Genomic DNA, 19226 nt, shown 5'->3' with positions numbered 1-19226 from the left:
TCAGAAATGATATTATGAAGCTAGCTACCAAACATTATTTGACAGAGCCTTTGTAACTTTTCCATAAAATGCCAGGAAAAGTACAGAAATATTTTCCCAGCTCTAGATATTCAAATGTGAAAGATGCATGTGTTGATCTGTTTTGCAGTTTATTGTTTAGGCGAATGTATCTGTTGATTCAGTATAATTTAAAATAACCAAACCATTTGACATTCATTTTGTCATACTTACGGCAAGAACCCTGGAATAAAGAATATTTATCTCTGTTATTGAAGAAGTATTTTGAGGCCATATCCAAATGAGATTCCTAGATAACTGTTTCTTTAATAGCAATAAGACTACAATCTAGACATAGGTTTTCATGGAAGTGAAAACATATTTTCCATGACTGCTACAGATTTCTACTTAGTATATATAGTTACCGCTGTTTGTCTTCTCCATTGTTAGCAAAATTTTTGTTTTGTTCCTTTGGTTTTAAACAACAAATCTATTCCAACCTTTTTTAATACTGAGATTAACTATCAATTTTACAAACATGTGTAGCGGAATTTGGAGAGTGGCAGTAGGTGGCTCATCCCAAGTGGCATAATAAAAAATTATGTATATTTATGGCTTTGGAGTATATTTTTCAACTTTCACTTAAATATGGTTGTCTTTGATGTTCTGGGACTTTTTAAAGTATTAGTATGTTTGAACATACTAAATCTACCCTGGGAAGACCTGATTCAGGCGTAGCTAGAAGCTGTCCAATTTTCTATCTCAGTGTTCTGCTTAGTTCCCCAGCATTTATTTTAGGCTCTCTGCAGTTGAGATACCACTTGGTTTCTCTCAGACCTTCTCTTGGAGCTGAGATAGTAATTTGATGTTTGAACTTTAGGAAAGGTGCTTCTATTGGTAAAAGGAATAGAATAAACTGATATTATTTATAAACCATAATTAAGCTGTATATAGGTCTTTAGTAGAGTAAACATTCTCTGGGGAAGATAAAGTATAACATTCTCAGAATGATTTGGAAATCCATGCTGCTGAATTCTCTCCAAGATTTCTTGAACATTATTATGTTTAAATGATCTATCTGGGTATTAGTTTATATTCCTCAACAGAGATTGCATGTAGCTAGGGCTCCATGGCTTTCGGGAACTGCGACCTACAAATTTTCATTGCCACAGTAAATTAGAAGAAACAATGAGTATAATTCCAAGGCAATCATTTGCATCTTTTCCTCATCTCTAATCGTAATACACTAACTGATATCATATAGACACCATTTACATGTGCCAATCAGTACTGAAAATAAAATCTTCTGCTCTCACAGTGTACTGCATTATTTTATCATTTTCTCTATGCATGAACAATCTCTTTATCCCAAATTGGAAAATTTAATTTAGTTGCTAGATGTTTTTGTTGTTTTATATTTGCGCAGTAATTTAGGAAAAGATACCATAATAGTTTTAATTTGATTTTTCTGTTATTAATGTATAGATCATATAATGGTGCTCTGGTTTAAATGCTATTCTTTGTTTGTTTTTCCTCTTTAGGTGGAGTCTTTGAATTTTTTAAAAGACGATGGTAATCAGATCTACTTGAAAAATTAAGCGAACTGATTTGGTTGGAATATTCTTTTACCAGTTCTTTAATATTCAGCCACTAGGTAAGTTGAGCCAAGTGCTTTCTATGTGGTTTGGTTTCAAAGTTATTGGAAAGATTTCTCAAGCACAATATTAAGTAAGCTTTATGTGAAATTTTGACAGTCATGATTTGAGGCCCTCAAAACCTGTGATAGATATCTGGGATGTTATCGAAATGAAAATATTTGTAAGTCTTCACTGCATTTTTGGAAATAGCCTTATTTTATCTTGATTGGGAAATGTTGTCATTTATAGTTTGAAGCCAGATCCTTTTATTTACTGTTTGAGTGATGATTTGCTTGTTGTAATCTTGAGGTAATGTGGGAATATCAGATTTTACTTTGAGTGAGATTTTTATGTGTAATTATATTGTATTTTATCAGATTCAAATCTAAGGTACAGGACATTTTGAGTAAATTAGCATCTCTCCTTATTTTAAACCATTCTCATTTTACAGAAATCTTGGTTTCTGCGATAAGAATAGAAATCCTAAGTGAGGACTTGCTGGATTCAACTTCCTTGTTGCACTGTGTTGCTGTGGAAAGCTTCTGAGGTAGAGAACTCATTACCAGGAGGAGTTCAGGCTTTCAGCAAATTATTGGTGCTGCCAAGATAGAATTTAGTGGGAACAGGACTTTGGCTACTGTTAAAATGTCAGTATAGTAAAGCCTGCTCTGTCAAACAGATTTTTGGCATCAGAAGTCTAAATGATACTGATTTTAGGGCTTGGTAATTTTTTTTTTTTAATCCTAGCAAACTCATGCTTTAGTTAACCCTTTGCACAGTAACAGGAAGTTTGGGAAAATGTTTATATTCCTAATTCAGGCCACAAGTTTTGAATTTCTGAAATTCTAAATTTTATTCATGATTCTAAAATTGTGCAGCTTGTTACTTAATTTCCCTCTGAATAAACTGGAGCTGTTTTAAAATCTAATGAATGATAACGAATACGAGAAGAAGGTGTCTAATCATTTGGGGAGCCTACTTCCAAACCAAACCAACTAATAGTGTCTGCTTTACCTGTGAGCATCTTAAGACATGATGATCTCAGATGGTTTTTTAGTGGTACTGTTGTACAGTTTATGAAATACCAACAATTGCCCTTACCTTTGTCTAAAATAATCTCCCTTGAGGCAACTAGCTTGGAACTTGATTTCCTAGTGTAGCTTTTGATCATCCAATGAATGTAGAAATATCAAGTGTAAAAACTGCAGAGAATCTTTTCATTCTGTCTGTAAGATGTATGATTCAATATTCATTTGTAACCAATAATTTTCATTGTCCGGCACATGGCACCATTTGGAAAAATTTTGGGGTACTTAAAGACAGTTAGTTGAAAAACTCATCAGGAGGAGAGATGTTAAAAGGTTTTACAAGCAAGGCCTTAATTTTTTCAACAGCTGTAATAGATGTTAGAAGATGAAAAATAATACTCTGAACCACTAACTTAAATGGCTTTGTTTGCCACATTTGATTTTTCATCTACTCACAAGCTTGGCTTTTACAATTTTCCCCTAAGTACCCTAGTGTTAAAGTTAAATTTCAATTGGTGGTATCTAATTTACATTATGTTCAAGAAGCTGTTTTGTTAAGTGCCTCCTGAGAATGGACATGGCCTGAGTATTGAGTGCAAATGGCCTTCTTGATGACCACACTGTGAGTTCTGGGTTCCTCTGGCTAAGTCAGCTCATTGAGGTCACTGTGCTTTAAAACAATTATTGTTTTGCATGAAATAAGGATGTTACTTAATTCATAAGGCTATGTGAGAATTAAACACCTGGCAAGTAGTAGGAGCTTAGTAACTAGTAGTGATTTTGAAGATGGTGATTAAGAGTGGTAATAGTCTTTGCAACCATTGTTTAAATGTAACAAGAATTGTATTTCATTAATCACATGACTGATTCTTCATCCTGTCAATATGGTCTTAAAGAGATGTGCACATTTTTTCAATTAAACCAAATACTTCTTTTGATAAGGAAGCACTTCCTATGGAATTGGTAAGTTTTTTTTCCTGATGTGTACGGAATACATAATTAGCAGCCTGTCAGTGGCTTTATTGGTGAACTGGCCATGGACATTAGCACAAGTGATTTCAAATTATAACTTTTAAAAATTTGCTCAGTTTCCCCTACTGCAAACTGGTAGTAAGAAAGGAAAATTTTTGCCATCAGAATGATCTTCCTTTTATGATACTTCTTATAAAAGATGATAAATATAAATTGTTTTATCTTTCCAATAATGTTGCTTTGCAAGTCCTGCCATTTTCCTTCAAGTAGCCAATGCCTTTGGTCTTGACGTTGTTTTAAGTAATATTAACTGGAATCTGGGCCTTTAACCACATGGGTGCTCAGATTTATATTCTCTCATTACATTGATTGTAATTATTTAGGAATTACGTAAGTGATATTTCTTCTTAAGAAAGAAGGCGAAAGTTATTAACATTCATTGGGCATGTTCTGTGAGCCAGATTCTGTGCTGGAGGTGCTTCGTCTTTTTAAAAAGTAAGAATTAAGAATCCCATATTTATTTGAGGATTTTTGGTTTCAGAGCAGGAATCAATTTCCTGAGACTCACACAGTTATTACAGTTAGTAATTTTTGGACTCAGAAATTATTGAAATCTTACTTTAAATTAGGAAGTCCAAAATACATTAATTCTATTTGCTATGGAAATTGGTATATTTTATAATTTCCCCAGACCCATTGTTCATCCATTCATCTCTCCTTTCTTTTCTAATAAGCCTTTAAATGTTTTTTCTTGTAATTACTTATGCCAGTTAGGAAAATAAAAGGGAGGAAAACTTCTAATTCATTCTATTTGGACACATTTTAGCTGGTCTTATAATGATTTCATAAGGGTGCAAGTTCTATCTGCTGTCTGTTATCTGTGGGTTTACTATAACTTCTCTTGCTATCACACACAATTCAGAAGAGACCTTATAAACTTAGTGTGTCGTGGTCTTCAAAATGTTTTCTTTTATATAGGATTGTTTTCATAACTTTTCAGGTGCATACAGTTCTTCTGTTTGGGCCCTTTGTGTTTTAAGGTGACTGAAAAGAGAGTATCGGTATTTATGTTTGAGCATTTACAAACGTATGTGAAACTTCGGATCCGCTCTTACCCTGCTGAGATCTTAATGCTGTCCTTACAAAGACCGCTTTTTGCTATGCCATTATTGCCTATATGCATGGAGTCTATTACTATTAGCTTCTTGGGCTACTTCGTTTCATTTCTCCAAAATTATTTTCTTACATTCTTTTACCCTTCTACTTGACTCTTCCTGCTTTGTTTCTTAAGCATTTCACCTGGTCATCCCTTCATTCATTGATTCAATAACTTATCCATTCATTTACTCATCATTCAGTCAGTAAGCGTTAATTAAACCAGTCGTACGAACAGAGCACATCTTGTTCCATGTAGCCATCTGAAACCCTGACTGAAGGCTGCTTTAATATCATTTCATAGTATTCCCTCTGTCTGTTCTTCTTCCTGTCTCCTTACTTCAGCTTGCAGTAGAGGTGGCTGTGTAAGAGAAACTCCCAGCTTTCACTGTCCATGCAAAGCCTACACAGTGGAACTTAGGGATCACATGCCTTGTTCCTAATATGATGGTGTGAATAAACATTTGTGTAATGCTTTACTATCTGTATATTATCTCATTTGAGGCAATAACTGTTATGTACCTATTACTCACATTTTATTTTGTGTATGAGGAAATGGTGGCGTGGAGGTGGGGGAATGGTTATAGTTGAGTGATTTGCTCAAAGTCTCAGCACTAGTGAGTCATAGAACCGGAATCCAAGCCTGGTTTTCCCATCTTCGGATAGCACGCCACGTTCACTGTGAGGTCACCGGTCCAGTCGATGGGTGGTGTTCAGACATTGGAGCTTTGCTGATGTGGTCACTACACTCTGTTTAGTATGATTCACACGAGGAAATAGAAGCCATATTGAAATGTGGGGGAAGAGTCAGATCTCTTAATTTTAGAGACTCTTGAGGGCAGTCCAAGGGAGAAAATGCTGTGCCATAAGAATGTGAACTTTCCAGATCTCTGACAGGTAGAATCTTCTTCAGGGAACTGAAACCTGATGATACTAACTGCTGAGTTTACCCAGTCACACCCCCTAATCTGAGAATCTCATCATCTCCAAGCAACATCCTTATAGATCAAAAATGGCCTCTGGAATTCCGGTTCCCTTGGCAGTTATAGTTTTCACTATAAATCCCTAAATTGGATATTAAACAAAATCTCCCACTTAGAGATCTTTATGTTTGAACCTGATATCACATTGATGTCTTATCTACGAGTTGCCAAAAGGCAAGTTGGCTTTCTTAATTACATTTTCTGTCTCATCTATTATTTGCATTATTGGTTAATGCATTTTACCGATGTCAGAGTCTGGTTAATTCCTTTATTTTAGTATTACTTATCTTCATGTTTGATCTCATCTGCCCTCAGCAGCTCCTTAACATTTTATACTTCTCATGTCACTTTTTGTGTGTATTTTTTAAAGCTTTCACTTTATAATAATTTATGGGAGCTTTTTTATCTCACAAGCCACACTATAAGCTGCTTAAGGGCAAAGAGTAGGTTTTTATTTTGCTGGTGTCTTCTTCAGCTTTAAAATTGGAGATTGAAAAAAATAGTATATATTCAATAAATATTTATTGAATTTAATAAAAATATTTGGTTTTGAATTTTGAAATTCATTTTGGGGACTGAAAATTGATACCTGGACACAGATTTAATTTTAATTATATTAGTGAGATGAATCAGCAAGTCTGATATTTATTAAATATCCAGAGCAGAGTCATAAAAACAAATTTAATTTTTTAATTGATTTTTTTCAATGCAAAAATTGTTCTTAATGTAAAATAGCAACAGCCCCCTTCCCCACAAAACAAAACAAAACTAAACTAAACTAAAACCTCTATATTCCCCTGATAAAGAGGTTGTATTCTCCTTGTCTTGACCATGGCAACAAAAATAATTGGGCTCTGAAAAAAAACTTAATGAGATAAAATAAAATGTGTCCTCTGAATATAACGGATTCCTGAGAGATGCAGGTAGAAATGTAGAGTGACAGCAGGGTGCAGCAGACTTTGGCTGCAGGACTAAGCAGTTGTATGTATTTAATTTGGCCTGTGTGGGAAGCCTCTGAACATTCTTGAGCAGAGAGTGGTGCAATCGGAACTTGGGGAAGATGCATCTGACTGGGCCATGTTGGATGGCGTGGGGGGGCGGAGGTGAGGGTGGGGTGAGTGGGTGCAGCAGTCACTGCGAGCACAGAAGCCACTTAGGAGGCACTTCCATTAATTCACACAAGAGCTGTCACCTCATGTTGTGCCCTTTACGTCTCCTCCCACACTTACATCACAGATGAAGGCAGTGCACAGAGAACTTAGTGAACACTTGGATCCCAGGTTCAGGCAGTTCTTTCCGAGTTAACTTCCTCCAGTCTTCCCCTCACTTCCTCACTTCTCAGAGTTTGCATCATGGTGCCCTTGCGGCCACGTTCAGCTCACGTTGTTTTCCTTAAGACTCTCGACTTCCACAGGTCCCTGCCCCTGGTAATTGTCCCTGGATCTCATGTCCACAGGGGCACTGTGCCTAGACCTGTCCTTTGGAACTTTGCCAGTTAGACCCACGGTACCTTCTGATCTCCTGACTGTGCGGTGGGAGATGAGACAGGTGTTGAGGCCTGAGCTGGAGTGGTAGCAAGAAGGGTTGACAGGCCAGGGGCAGTGTGAGGGGAGGTGTGCAGGAAGCCAGCGTAGGACTGCCTGATTGGGTCTAGGAGGGCTGTGTGCATGCGTGTGTGTGTGTGTGTGTATGTATATGGGTGCACGCGTGTGCACACACTCCGGGGTGGGGAGCAGGAGAAAGCTGTCAATGATGACTCCAGGCTTTAAGCTTTGGAGTTTGAATATTACTTTTAATAGAAAAAGGAAGATAGAGAGAGAAGCTGGTTTGGGTAGTAGTATGATAAATTTCATTGTATACTAGTTGAGTTTGAGATAAATATAGATGAAAAGCATGTATTTTATCCAACTTTTCTTTTTGCATGAGAGTTTATATTAATAGTTGGAAACTGGAATTCACTGGAAGACTTCAGTCTTCTTCTTCCTTTTGCTGTTCTTTCAGCTCCTTAAATATTTCCCAAGAGCTTAGGATGGTTTTAGGTTCTCTTAACCTTAACCCTGCCAAAATCCCCCACAATTCACGTCCTCAAGAACAGTATACTTGGTAGAGTACTCTGGGCAGCCAGAAGTGTGCCTTCTAGCCTCCTAAAATAAAACCATTCAGGAAAAATAACTATCTTTCCTTTTGGGGAGCATGATCATTGCCATCTCACGACTTGCTGAAATAGCACAGCAAAGGAACGTTTTTTGGCAGGCTGCAACATCTAGGGAATGCACTTCTCTTTTTCTATGATGTGTTTGATTGAGGCAGTCTAGTTTAGGGAGGGCAGGGGATTTTTAATTGAGAACTAAAATAAAAAAAAAAAAGTACTTGCCGTTTGAATCTGAAGTTACCCTTTTAACTGGTGGTATGTCTAACAACAGAAAGCCTTGGGTTCTTAAATTCGATGCTAGCAATGAGTTGATTGTTGCCAGTGTAATCCACCCCATCCACATTTCCCGAGGAATTTTTGAATTTTAGAAGAGACACTCTTGATTAAATCAGTTTAAGAACATATAATGATCCTGTAATTATCATTTGTCATTACTTTGTGTACTAATGATTAAAGCAAACATTTAATAACTATAGGGCAGTAAGTATATTTTAGATCTTGAGCCATAAAAGATTTTCATTAACAGAATGTTTTGTGCACAAATAAATTATTCATTGACTGTAGCAGAGCTTGATTCTGTCATCAGCCTTAAGTGGAAATTTTGAGGACACCAATCATCACAGACGCCAACACTCCGTTGGCTTGAGCCCCATTCTTCTTACATGGAACCTGAGCTTTTTGGCTATTTGTAAAGGCTTCAGTTCGCTTAAACTCAATGAATATTTATGGTATTTCTGCCATATGCAATATTGTGTTTCGGTGCTGTGGAGGAACACATTGATGAGTAAGTCTGCATTTCAGCCTTCAAGTTGCTTATAAACCCTACCTAAAAGAAAGGTAAGACTAGTACACACCTGACTTGGCTATGAGAAAGCTTATGGTAGTGCCCTCAGATATGTACAAATAAAATGCTTTGTGAATTCAAAGGAGAAAGAAATTATGTTCATTTTCTTGTGGGTATTTTGGGATCAGGATGTGTTTCCTGAGGAAGGCTTTAGAGATGAACAAGACTGTGACAGGTGGAGAGAATTAAATTCACACAGGCAAAGAGATGGGATGGATAAAGTTGGTGTGATCATGGACTGAAAAGTAAAGTGGGGTGTTTGGGATACAATGTTGGTAAGTGAAGGGAAGACATGAAAGAAGGCAGGGGGAAGGTGCTGAGAGACCTAGGGAGTGTAGAGGGCCTTGAATGTAGTTAGCACATCAGTCTTGCAGGCATCAGAGATCCTTTACCCACTTGTGAGCTAAGGGTAACAGGACTGGGTTATATTTTTGAAAGATTAATCTATCCACCACATATAGCATCTCAAGGAAGAATTAGAAAACCTAGAGGTAAATAAGCTAGGAACCTACTGGGATAGTGTCCGTGAGAGGCAATTAAGTTCTGAACTAGGGTAGTTGTAATAGGAATACAAAGGAGGGGGCAGATGGAAGAGACATTGTAGATGGGCTATTTATAGGTTTTGGCCTGTGATTGGCTATGAGGGGTGGGAAACAGGAAGCAGTTAAAAATTCAATTCAACATCTGTATTAAACTTTTGAATCAACTAGCAGGCATGAAAAGTTGGCCATGAGCAAGACATTGTCGTTGGTGAATGAGGGGTGTACTGAGAAAAGTGAGAATGGTCCTGTTCCTGAGTAGCTGCAAATTTATTGGTGATACAAAATACGTGCTCAATTAAAATCCAAAGCTGACCATGATCAATAAGATAATGGGAGTTGAGCGAAGGGTTATGAGAACATAGAATAGAGTGGTATTAATTTTGACCCTGCAAAAGTGGGAGTGCTTATGGGAGGGACATGCTTCAGCTGGGCTCTGAAGATCAGATAGAGGATTCCAGAGTACTTAAGCTGTCAAGAAATGTAGCTGGAAAACTAAGGAAAAAAGGCAAGACGCAAAGAAGCTAAGGGAGGAGGCGCTTGATAGAGTGCCTACTACATGTCAGATCCTGAGCTGGGAGCTTTACATTTAAGGGAGGAATGTTCAACAGTGTATAAGGTTGCAAAGTCGTCACCAATGTTGTGATCTGAGAAAGGACTGATGGATTCGGCAATTTAAGGATTACAGTGACTTTGAAGAGGGTTCAGTACAGGAGTAGGGGTGGAAACGTTCTAAAGGTTATTACTTATCTTGAAGACATAATTAAATACAGCAGTGAGAGAAAAGGCTGAGCTTTTTCTCAGTGATTTCTCCTTCATGGGTAAAATTTCAGTAAACCTCAGTAGATCTTGGTGCTCTGGCTGGGCTGAGAGGCATCATTTGAGAACATGCCAGTCCTGAGAAGTCTTTGAAAAACTTTTAAATACTGCAAAAATGTTAACATTAAGACTCCCAGATTCTTTTCTCACAAGTAAAAGACCTCTGCACTTGCTGCCAGCTTCTCTCCCTGGTTCTTCCTTCCTCCTTCCCACGCCTTCCCTGTGAGCACCCAGCTGATAATGGTGAGCACATTTGCCCCACCCTTGGCTTAGGGTCAGGGAAGTCCTCGGGCTCTCCTTGGCTCGTTTCCCATCTGGAAGGAGATTTCCATGGAGAACAATCTAAGGAAGTGCGTGCGCGCACGCACACACACACACAGACACAGACACACCAGTTCTCTTCCTGTCCTCAAGGATATTTATGTGCCAATAAATAGACACAACACACAGTCACCTACAGGCATGTTGTGTCACACCCAACCTGAGGAAACACAGGGCAGGGATGCAGCGTTCTAGCAGGAGGTGGTAGGGATACTATTAATAGTTTAACAAGTAGGAATCAGAACATGTTGAGGAAAAACTCATGATTTGCTTTGTTAAGAGGAAGAGGCTATTACTATAGAATGTAAAGGTGTGAGATTTATATCATGTTTATGTTTGGTTGATTTTTGTTGTTTTTTTCCAAGCAGTTATTACAGCCAACTGGGTATAATAAAAGAACTTTCACTGAAGCCCCCATATTATGACAAAGGGGTATTTTAAATTGTATCAAAACATCCCATAATTTGAAAGGAATAAAAAGAGAGAAATTAAAAGTAGTAGAATGGAGGCAGAAGCAATTGCTCCTCAACCTCACAAAGGCACAAAGATCATAAGCATGGTGAGTGAGTGTGCTTCTAATCATGTATTCACTCATTTATCCATTTACTTGATCACTCAATTAACAAACATTTTCTGAGTTCCTGTTTTGTCCCAGGCTAGGGGCTGGGAAATACAGCTGAGTAGAGAAAAGACAGACTAAATTTTAGATAAAATATATCCTTCTTATAGGAAACTAGCTAATCTAAGTAAGAATCCTTATTTTATAGGTAGACAGATTGTTTGAAATTACATTTACGAAGTTAGTACTATATACTAATGTTTTTACCCCTCAAAGTGATTCCCTGCCATCTGGAATCTTTAACTGTGTTCAACCAGCTGTAGTACAACAATCTAGCTATTAGGTTAATGGTAGTGGGAATTCTCAGAGCTTCTGAAGAAATTGCCATGCACTGTCGTCAGCCTTTACCTATTACAGCTTTGAAATTCTCTTTCCTTGAGAATTGAATTGGTAAAATGTTTTATCAGGCTGCTTTTCCCCTGTTCAATCAGAAGGTCTGGGAGAAATAGGGTCAGTATGTTTTTGTTCTTGTGTACATGTAAATATCCTCAGGGAATTCTCCAGATGTGGGGACATCTTGTACCCTTGGCAAGATCATTTCAACCAGTGATCAAGATCAGGAGTGTGAGGGGCCATTGAGACCAGGAGACTTGAGCCAATCTCTTAGGGCACAGTAACACTGAGAGTGTAGTGACAGCGGCCCTTGCCAGGGAATAATTTCTCCTTTGCCCTTACGATCATTACCTTTACTTGCCTCATTTTTTTTTTTAAATCATTTTCTACTTTTCTTCCACCTCGTAACTGTGGCTAACAGGTTTGTGTCTTGCAGGATTTATCCTATTTTTATTTTAGCTTGATTGTATGAGAACATAAGGCCATACTTTTGTACCCTTATTTACTTTGCAGCACGTATTCGTGAATATTTGAGTCAAGTGTAACATGCCACCAAGTTTACCTCTATTTTAAATAGTCATAAATTCAAGTTGATCCCAGGGACCTATGGGACCTTTGTCGTAGAACTCTTAATTTTAAATTCTTTTGTTTCCAAAGCAAATCAGAAATATACATGCATTCATAAATGGCAATAATTTTCATTATGTCAAAATATAAATTTTGAATTTTTGTAGTTGTTGAACAAATTAATGTGTGTTTTTATAGAGTTACTAAAATATTTGAATTAAATTATATGCTAATTTGGAAGTTTATTATGCATATTTTAAGAATGCTCCAACCCAAGTATTTATTTGACAAAGATAAAAGGTTTATGTGGACTTTTTTTTTTAAATTCTAGAGAGGAAAAAAGTTAACTTCACTTTGGGATTATTTTTTAAATAGTATGAATGCGTGCCTGTACTGTCTTCTAAAGTATATATATATATTTTTATACCTTACATCTGTGGCCTTGGAAGAGAGGACAAAAACTGGTCGATGTGTGCATCTAGGTCATTCATTTATCCATTTGTTCATTCCTTCATTCCTTCGTTCATGATAGGGATAGAAGAATGTTGACCCATGACTTGTATTTTTCATTCTGATAAATGCAAAATAGACTAAACATACCTGGGAAGTACAGTATTAATGGGAGGTACTAAACAACATATGAAAACTTAAGATTATAAGTGAATGGAAAGTCACTATCTGATCAGGAAATATATAATAGCATCATTTTGATAAATTATTAATCAATTATAAAATTCTTTTCAGTCATTTACAGGCCAAAAAGATATGGTCTTTTCAAAATATCTAGAACTATATGTGTGTTTTTAAATGTGTGTGTTGTAAGCATTTATCAGCTAACAAGAACAAGACTTGAAATACTTTGGTTCCTCATCAACAGCATTTCTACTGTTTAGAGTAAAAGTTGAACTGTTCAGAGTCCTCATAAAAGCTTTTATTTTAAGCTTTTTAAACATATACAGAATGGAAGTTTCTTCTAAACTAAGAATTATATAATAAGAGACATTTTATTTTAAGGAGACAATTTCTAATACTGAAAAGAAATTTCTTACTCGAATATATTTGTGTTTTTTGAAAAAGCATGGTTGATCTGTATAGCATATAAGGTATAAGATCTGTTTTCTTAGGATTTTGTTTAGAATAAAGAAGCAAACTAGTGGAGGAAGATAATTCAATTATTTATTTGAATTTAATCATTTATTTGATATGTATTAAATATTTATTAGAATTATAATTATTTATTTTTATTTTACATGTGCTCCATTATGTATGTTTGATACATTTGTAAATCTCATGACACAATTAAATTAAAATACATTAATTTCATTTTAAGGTTGGCACCTTAAATTAATTAATTAAATTAATTATTGGCACCTTAATTATTCAGAACAGATGCAAATAGTTAACATTTTCTGGAAAATACATTTTTAAATCTTTTTACTCATAACATTTTTACGCAAACCCTTTCTTAGATGTCTTAGAGAATTAAATTTGGAAATGTTGCGTAAATTTCCAAAATGTCTCTTAAAATGAGACATGCTTGAGTTTATACATTTAGTAATAATATATAAAATAACATATAAGAATAATGACTTGATAACTCAGTGATTTCTAAGTTTTATTTTCTGACATCAAAACTGTAGTAAGTGGTTTCTGAATTGAATAATATCAGTATCATGGAAACAGTATGAGAAGTTAGTTAATTGTGGTGAGGAGAGAGCAGAGATTAACTGGAAAGGCCATTGGTTGAAATGTCAGGAAACTGAAGTTCTTGCTCTGGATCTCATAGAAGGGCTTACAGACCTTGGGTGAGTAACCCAACTCTCACCTATTTAACCACCCAGTCTCTTGATTTTTGGGGTGTGGGTGTGTATAATTGGACTTCAGTCTATATCTGCAAAACAGCTAAATAAAATTCTTTCAGAGTTTAAAGCATGAAAATCTTTAAACAAAAATTGATATATATTACTGTGGGAGTTAGTCTCTTAATCCAGATGTCTAAGAAATATCCTTCCTCTAAACTTCTAAATGTGAAGGGACAACTCTGTTCAAAACATCCACTGTGCTCATGTAAATTGTTGGAAAATACTTGCTACAAGATTTATCCTCCAAGTTTAAGAACTGGATTATGAGCAAAAATGTGAAAGGGCGGTTTCTGAGGTCTGTTTCCTTCTCTTGGGCTCTGTGGCCATTCTTCCTCCTACTGGGTATATGGCAGCCACGGGCCTTGGAGGCAGGGAGAAGGCAGAGCAAAGATGAAAGAGGGTGTAAACCAAGTCAGTGGTTCTGTCTACAAATGCACGGATTTTATGGGACTCCCCGACTCCCAGGATGTGTTAGTACTCACCGACATTCAGTTGTAATTTTATACCTGCTTGCGGTGGGGCAGAAGATTTCCAAGGTGGACAATGAAGGGCATAGCTGTGGCCTCCCTAGTCCCTTGGACTGGATCAGAGCCATTGTGCTACGTGACTACAAGGTGTTTGCTGTACACTTTGCAAGATTCTGAAGAAGAGGGGAGGCAAAAAGCCTGATGGAACTGCTTTCCTGACAGTCTTGAAGGAGAACTGGTTATGAGCCAAGCTTGGTTTGGCCCATTAAGAGCACATAACTGGGGGGAAGGTCATTGCTGCTAATTTTTGGGGGGCCTCCAGGACAAGAGTTCAAATGAAGGCCCACAAACATTCTTAATTTGATCAGTGATGAAATCTTTATTTTTAAAGAATATGAAGTTGTAGGGATTTCATCTGACTTGTTCAAGTTGTGGATTTGATGAGAATAATTTTCTGGCTCATTTTTATTATTTTGAACAGTAATTAAATCTGCATTAAATAAAGAATTTGTAATGTTCTGTTACTGAGTTTTTATGTGGGTCATGCTTGACAAGTCTGCTTACTTTTATTGTTTGCATCTTTAAAATTTAAGCAGACTGACTGTTTTTAGTATTTTTAGATTTTTCTACTGCTTTTTTTTTTTTTTTTTTTGCTTTTTAAGTTTCCGAGCTCCAAAAAATGTAGCTACATATTATACCAAGGTCTCAACTTGAACTCATTCTCAATGACCTAAAGGATTTAAAAATAAAATGTAATTGTATTAAAAGTATATGAAATATCAATATATTTTCATCCAATATGTAAATTAGAATAAGTGTAAAACTCAAACTATTTTAAAAAGCTATTTTTCTTATAAAAATCCAAAATTACATGTTAAAAGGCAAATAAATCTATGTTACAGTGAATGAATAAAACAATCTAAATTAAAAACTATTTAAACATACCTGAAGCTTTTTAATATATTTTTGGAAATTTAGTTCAGTCCTCAGCTATTTTGATAGAAGTAAAACTATGAGTTTAGTGGTCAGTGTCCATTTAGCTGCTAATGTAAAGAATTAGCATCATGCTTCATGCAGTTTACATCTTTTCAAATTTAAGAATTAGAAAATTGTTTAACTGCAAAATGTTCTTCAGGTGCCATGTGTGATTGTTCCAAATACTGCTCTAATTAATTAATAATTCTAGAACCACTGATCAGAGCACTAAGAGAAACAAGAAAGGGGATTCTTGGCAGGACTGTTTGTAATGCAAGAATCTGCGGCTTTCATACCATCTGCAAGAAATGACTAGGTACTATGTCTTTTCTTTTACCTGAGTATTAATGCTGCTTAAATCTCAGCTTTTGAAATAGTGCCTAAGTCCACATTCTGTAGTGTCACAACCCATGAGCCTTCAGGGCATTTGAACTCAGTCATTGCTTGATGAGTGCAAAGAGATTGGTCAAAGAAAGCGTTTCCTTGGGGGCCTGAACAGTTGTAGGTAGGGTTGAGGGTTACAGGACATCTGGATGGCACTGTTTATTTGTCAATAAATTTATTTTGCGTGTTTGTGGTATGCAGGCTTTCTAAAGCATGGGACCCAAGGCAAGAACCCCACTTGCCTGGATTTGTGGACTCCACACTATCTGTGGGGGCATCTGGGCATTAGCATTCTCACCAGGGCACCATCTGCAGAGGCAGCCGAGGGGTTCCTTCCTGAGGACACTAGGGTAGCGGGTGCAGGAAGGAAGACGTGGCAGATGGTGTTGTGACTGGCTGTCAGACTGCCTGTGGGCTCTTGTAAGACTCCCTTGCCGGAATCCTAGAAATACTTGGTTGGGACTTTTCAAGGGGACTGGAGGTCCTGTGTGAGCAGGTGGGGCTGGAACAGGAGCTGTGGTTAATTGGTGTGAAAGCCACTTCATATGTATTTGCCTGTAGGCTGGTAGGGCTTGGGAGTGTTTGGGTAACTCATTTCCAAGTCAATAAATGCTCCCTCCTTCCCTTGGAGAGGGATGAGGAAAGACACTTCTATCCTGCAAATCTGTTTTTCTCCACAAAGTTGGAAAGGATAGGAATAGCTTTATTCCTTCTTGTGAATATTCTCTGTGGAGGGAGCCAAAGACACAATTTAATCATTGATTTTAGTTGGAATTATAAAGGGATTTATTGTGTACTAGATCGGGGATCTTAAACACAAATGGACAGCATTCAGAGAATTTGGTTGCGAAAAAAAAACTTTATTTTTCTCTAATCTCTAACTGAACTTCACTCCTTTCATTATTCATGTAGGCAACAAATGACAGTAGTTTCAGCAGGATCTGTGACTTTGTCACCAATAGAAATCATAGATAGTTTCATATCACATCACTGTTGTAGCTGATATCTCAAAGTATCTTTATGGTTGTGAACTACTCAAAATTATTAGACCCACACTGTATCTTAATTAACAAAGAATCACATATACTGCAGTCAACACATTGATTTAAATTTTTTTTGAGATAACTATTTCATTATAATTGGTTTCCTTTATAATGGAGTTTATTTTATGTGGTTTAAAACATTATGCTAAGACGGAGTCCACAGGCTTCATCAGACTGCCAAAGGAGGTCATGGCAGCCAAAAGGTTGAGAAGGTCTGATCCAGATGAAATCCTGTGTTTAACTGCAGATTAAAGCCAGAGAGAGGAGGAGTTACTTAAGGTCATAGGGCAGAGCAGGAATTAAAAGTGGTGTCCTTCCTGCACTATGTGGCCTCCTGGCACCTCAACCTTGGTCTTAGTGCCAGGGGAATGAGCACTTTGATTATGATGAAGGCCATGTCGGCTTCCTTCTTTGTTTGCACTTTGCTGGCCTGTGGTGGCCTTTTCCCCACCTTTCCTTTCTAGGCCTGGTGGTGGTGGCGAGGTGTGGTCATCTGCAGCGGTGTTTGCCCCTAAGTCCCACGGCAGCACCAGGTTTGTTGTCCCCAGACAGCTGAGGAGTCAACAGAAACAACAGAATATTTAACCTTGACTGCTTGACCCAGTTTCCATAGTGGTATTTCAGGCAATGTGGGTATCCCGTACTATCTGGGGAAATCTTTAGCCAACCCAGTGGGCTTTCTTGAATTAATGTAGAAACTCTTGCCACATTATTTCCCCCTTATTTAGACTAATAGGTACCTGAAATGTCAACAGAAAAATCTAGAATAAATAGCAAACATTTAGAGTTCGCGTCTTCATGCAATTTTAAAACACTGTATAATTCTCTTAACAATTTCAACATTACTTTTATCCCAGTTTTACAGACAAGTAGACTGGCGCACAAAGAAGTTAGCTAACTTGCCTGATGTTATATATATGTTTAGTAAGTGGCAGAGATGGGATTGAAAGCAGGTGTTTTGGCTCCAGAGCCCATGATCTGGGCCACTGTGTTCCATGTCCACTTACTACTGTAATGCCTTACACTACAGGTGGGGTGTTTTCTTTTCTTTTTCTTTTTCTTTTCTTTTCTTTTTTTTTGGTTTGGGCTTAGACTAGGAATGAATGTATCTGGGATGAAGGGAGGAGGCTCTGGATTTTTTTTTTGATGTAGTCCTAGGAAGAACTCTTTCCAGTCTGTCAGAGCTGTCTCTGAAAGGTACTATGTCATTTGGTTCAAAGTCTGTTCAGCTTTATTCCCTTGCTTGTATATATTCAGGCAATATGGGGAAGAAAAAATATGTTCATATCCCAAAAGTTTAGTAATGTTGCAAACCTTGATCTTTGCTTCTGAAGCCTTCTTGTCGGCAACATTGGCAAGTACACCTTTGAAAATTTATATCTGAATTCTTGTGTTTTGAAAAAAAAAATGTTTGTTAGTGTTTCTCTTCTTGAACACTAGTTGACGTTTTGCCAAATGGTTAGAAGTCTGCAAATCTGAGTGCTGGCTGAGCAGCTCAGCTTGCTGTAACCAGTTATCCCCAGATGGCCAGATTTTCTTGTGTACCACTTTTATAGATGCTCAGTGGTTGCATACGTGGAGTTATGAGGTGTACTGTTCCACTTGTTTTTGCCAGGCATGCACAGTACATCATTTGATAGGTTGAGACAGATGGTATATCTCAAACTAAAATGATGAGGGAGAAAAGAAAGCGAAAAAAAAAAAAAGTAGAAAAAGGGCATTTGGTTTTCTAATTCACATTTCGGAAGTGTATTTTAGCTTCTGTGATTGACTAATAAATGCAGTGTTGCCATAAGACTTGAATTCATGAACGTCTGTTTAAACAGATATAACTGAGTAATCTGCAGGAAGCAATCTTTTCCTTCATGGATGCTGTCCCAAACTTCATGGGGTCTCCTCCAGATCTGAAAGTGTTTGGGCCATTGGAAGACATCAAAAATAGATCTGGGTTTTTCAGAGTAAGATATACCACCATCAATACCAACCAAAACAGAAAAATCCCAAATTTTATTTTTAAACTGAAATATATATATATATATATATATATATACACATACATACATACATACATACATATATATATAGAGAGAGAGAGAGGAGCTAGAGAGAGACAGGGAGGGAGGGCCTGGTGAAGTAGCGGTGATAAGGACAATTAATCAGTCTTCGTACAGCTGCTTCCTGACATTTCTGCAAATTGTTGTGGAAAAATTAATGAAGGTTAGATCAGTAATGGTTTCAAGCTTGGCCAGTGGAAAGTATGACAATGTTTCCATCAGCAATTAAATCGGGCTGCTTTCTTTTTTCTATAGGGGAAGTGGTATGATGTGTGTTCTCCACAGGAAATGGAAAATGGCAGCTGAACTGTGAGCGCAGGTATGGAGGAGCACTGGGGACTGCTCCACCTGGCTGTCCTTGATTGGCACCTGAGATTTACATTTTCTGCTGAAGGAATTTTGCCATATGACACAGAGAAATCCTTCCTTAAAAAGACAGTGAGAACGTTGGGATTTTATTGCTCTGCCATCTCAG

The 19226-nt window shown here is 37.1% G+C and overlaps 1 protein-coding gene across 1 annotated transcript in view; it reads left to right on the top strand.

Moving 5' to 3' along the window:
* Positions 1-1536: 1536 nt before the first annotated feature.
* The window catches only part of HIVEP2 (HIVEP zinc finger 2), a 76114-nt gene continuing 58424 nt past the window's right edge, over positions 1537-19226 (top strand). The window contains exon 1 of the mRNA XM_069488197.1: positions 1537-1651. The gene's annotated coding sequence lies outside the window, so the exon portion shown is untranslated. The remainder of the gene's footprint in view (positions 1652-19226) is intronic.

This window comes from Eulemur rufifrons, chromosome 15 (assembly GCF_041146395.1).
Source record: "Eulemur rufifrons isolate Redbay chromosome 15, OSU_ERuf_1, whole genome shotgun sequence".
NCBI lineage: Eukaryota > Metazoa > Chordata > Mammalia > Primates > Lemuridae > Eulemur > Eulemur rufifrons.
This window is presented reverse-complemented; position numbering and strand designations above follow the sequence as displayed.